General features: G+C 44.5%; 1 long non-coding RNA gene across 1 annotated transcript; it reads left to right on the plus strand.

Moving 5' to 3' along the window:
• The first annotated feature begins 717 nt into the window (after positions 1-717).
• Positions 718-3,242, plus strand: LOC122455725. Its single transcript, XR_006274161.1, has 3 exons — positions 718-764; positions 2,375-2,479; positions 3,083-3,242. It is a non-coding gene; the product is annotated as an uncharacterized LOC122455725 (long non-coding RNA).
• Positions 3,243-3,817: the final 575 nt, after the last annotated feature.

Here is a 3,817-nt window from a genome sequence, read left to right on the forward strand (position 1 = left end):
TGTGAGAGGTGGGAGCAGATCTCAGAAAACTCAGCTGTCAGACTGATCTAACCTCCAGACCACCCTTTACTGTTCACCCTGGTAAGGTCTGTACATGCTGCTAACCTCTCCAAGTCTCTCTGATAAACACCCTGTAGTTATAGTTGTGATAGGTAATAAATAAGAATCTTCACCCCAAACCTGATGTGATGTTCTGCACCTCGGGGGAACACCCAGCACACCCATGTTCATCCTTATAATATGATTGTGTGCTATCTAATGCAAAGTTTGTCATGTGGGTTGTCTTCGGAAGACTCATGATGTATTGAGCATTGTTGTTATGGTAATGTTATAGTAATGTTGTAATTTCATGTATATAGTTATGAGGCTGAAAATGTGTCCTCATGGCTTAAAGCAAGCCCAGGCAAAAACTCTCCAGAAGCAGAGGGGCAGTTCACACCTCATCAAGGCATGTACATAGCCCAGCCCAGCTCACAGAAACAAAGGACACTGGCCTAGGCAACAACAAAGGATCTGTTGGACTCTCAAGTGAGTCACCACCCTTCCTTTGGTCAGATTGGATCTGCAATGAGGTAATGCTCACCTGACTCTGAAGGGGGTGGGGGGAAAAGCCAAGAGTGAAGAAAGAACATGATAAAGGGAAAGACTTTTGCCATGCTCTCTCTCTCTCTCTCTCCCACTTCCATCTACAGACATCACCACCACACGACTGAAGCACTGATCAAAGGGGAGAGCCTGGCTGAAGGGCAATCAGCCAGCCTGTGGTGAGAAGCATCTAAGTTTGTAAGGGAACTAAAAGTGTTCAGATTATCTTAGAATGCGTTTTGCTTTTATTTCATTTGACAAAATTGGACGTGTTATGCTTTGACTTATAATCACTTAAAATCTATCTTTGTAGTTAATAAATTTGTTTGTTTGTTTTACCTGAAGCAGTGCATTTGATTTGAAGCATATCAGAGACTCCCCTTGGGATAATAAACCTGGTACATATCAATTTCTTTGTTAAACTGACAAACTCATGCCAGCGGGCATAACTGGACACTGCAAGACAGAGGTTCCTAGGGTTGTTTCTGGGATCGGAGATGTTGGCTAGTGTCATTCAGTTGCAAGTAGCTCGGAGCAGCTTACAGGCCAGAGGCTGTGCGTTAACAGCCCAGGACTGGGGGCTCACAGCAGAGCAGGGTAAGGCTGGCTCCCCGAGTCAAGGATTCTGGTGAACCTAGCAGACCACCAGTCAAGATACCACCAGAGGGGAACGTCACACCTGAAACAAAGCTGAATCTGTTTGGAGGTTCAAAAAGCTTCCATTAACATTTTCTTTTGTGTACTTGCTCCCTCTTTCAAAGTCAAACGCTGAAATACCACAAAGGCGCACTTGTCCTTGTGCTATTTCTGTCCTAGGAGAAGCCTAGAAGCATGGGAAAGCACATGATGATTCTGGCCTGAGATCCAGAGGTTGGGATACATCTGGAGGCTTATCCAACCTGAGCCATGGCGGGCATCTTCCAACAATAATATTTATAGCACATGTCTGCACTTTAGCAGGGAATTAGTCTCAGTTGTGATGCTGTATTTACCTATATATATGCCTTTTATTTACTGTATACTGCAGCTTCATGCTGTCTCTAGATATAGGCAGCCATTTTGTGTTCATTTCAGCAGGGGCCATGATGGAAGATACCTCCACACACTGTACCCTCTCTGGGAGATGTCACTTTTCTTCCTTATGGTGGCTTCCAGGTAGAGCTGGCTAGAAAACTGGAGTATTTTTCCAGCCAAAAATTTAATGGGGAAAATTCCCTTTGGAAGGTTTCTCATCAGGAAATCCAATTTTCACATGGGAAATTTCAAAAGTGAGTATTCCACACTTTTTTTTTTAAGTTTCCCAGCTTTTTCTAGCTGGCGAACAATAGCAAGCATGATAGCAAAGTCCCTTTTCATTTTTAAAAGTAACTCTTTCACTAGTAAATGAAAGTTTTCACAAGTGTTAACAGCTGAAAGTGAGGGTGTGACTTTCTCCACTTGAAAAACAATCAGTAGCAACAAGTGGGTTTTTTCCTGCACTTTCCATCTCTTTTCCCACTCCTGCCAGTAGGATACCAGTCAGAAGGTGGTGAAAACCCCAGCTGTTCAAAGCATGGAAAGTATGAAAAATTAGGGGGGAAAAATATTTTCCTAATAAAAAAAATGGAAAATTTTCCACAACAAGTTTTTGACACAAACTTTTTTTGGATGGAAAACCTTTTTTTGGAAGAATTTTGCCCAGCCCTTCCACTGTTCCTTGAGCCATTCATGTACTGCTTAGCTTGTGACATCTCCTGAGGGAGATCACAGCTGAAGGTGGAATGGCTCTGCCAGATCTTTCCTCATCTAGGCTGCTAAGGGACCTGAAGCTCTCCAGTGGAGAGGAAGATATTTGTGTGTCCTCAGTCCTTCCCCAAGAGAGAAGGTGCTTCATGGATGCCCCCTGGCAACATAGGTAGTTTCCTCAGGATACTTCCTCCCTCCCTAGGGAATAGCAGAGATGGGACAACTCACACCTGATGTTGGTCTTTTCAGTTGGGATGGGAGCCTTTAAAAGGGGGCTGGATTACTGCCTCTGAGGTCTAGACCTCTAATTATTCCTGCCAAATGAGTGTTACAGAAAGTGCTGATTAGAGGACCAATCAAGAGATGACTAACTGCTGGGACTAGCAGCACCACAAATTATGTTAATCATCCTGCTGAATTCCCTTGCTGTCACACCGAATACTGGGGTCTCAGAGGCGGATGGAACCCTGATGGCTTCAGGGTAGGACCGCCAGGAAACACCACTAGCAGGGACAGGAAATGCAAAGCAGAACAAACAGGGCTATGATGTTCTACAGAGACTCCAGTCCTCAGGCCTAATCTGATCTTGTTCCACTCAAAGGTTCTATTTTTATCTACTGATATGGCCCCTTTCACTGCATGGGTCAACCTGGTCAGGGTCTAGTGACCATGTGCCACATGGGGGATCAGAGTCTGAGACTGAAATAGCTCAGCACTGGGCTGGCTCAGGCGTGACACTGCAGACTCAGAGACCATTTGCTGTACTCTTCAGTGACCCCTCTGGCTGGCTGAAGTGTCCTTGATCGGAGCAAGAAACCCATCATGGAACCACTGAGAATGGAGAGGTCTACAGGGGACAGCTCAGCGGAGGCCTGGGAAATGTGTAACACACATGACCTGCTCTAGTAGCTAGTCCACATGGAGGTTAACAACCTGCTACCACTGCCAGCTCACAGGATTGCTCCTTTAGCACAACTAGCAGAGGTCTTTGCTTTGGAGCAGAAAGCCCAGGGTTCAAATACCACTGGATTCTCATGGTGAGGGGACCGCTGTTACATTTCATACATCGTGTTCTTGGAATCATGCAATGAGGGTAAAATATTACTTTTAATTGCATTTTATTATTGCCATTAGAAATGCATATTCAGTATAAAGTAAGTCCCAAACTGCTACAACCTACACAATCATAAATTGGGTGGTGTGGGTTAACTTCCCTGATAACAGGGCCATGCCAATGGCAAATGAGGTCCTGCGAATACTATGCATGCAATAATTCATGTGCAAATGGGGCCAAACCTTTTAAATCACAGCTAAAAGTGATCAATGATCCAGACATCACCTATCATTAGATTTCTTAGCTGATCTCTAAGCTAACATTCAAGGGGCCAATAGCTTGCTTTACAGGAGCTGTAACTGATGGACAATTGACATAGGCTGAGTGTGTGGAAATAAATAGCCTTTCAAACACAGTGATTTGGTGGTGGTTTTCAGCCTCAATCACTGGGAA

This window comes from Dermochelys coriacea, chromosome 9, assembly GCF_009764565.3.
Source record: "Dermochelys coriacea isolate rDerCor1 chromosome 9, rDerCor1.pri.v4, whole genome shotgun sequence".
NCBI classification, from domain to species: Eukaryota; Metazoa; Chordata; order Testudines; family Dermochelyidae; genus Dermochelys; species Dermochelys coriacea.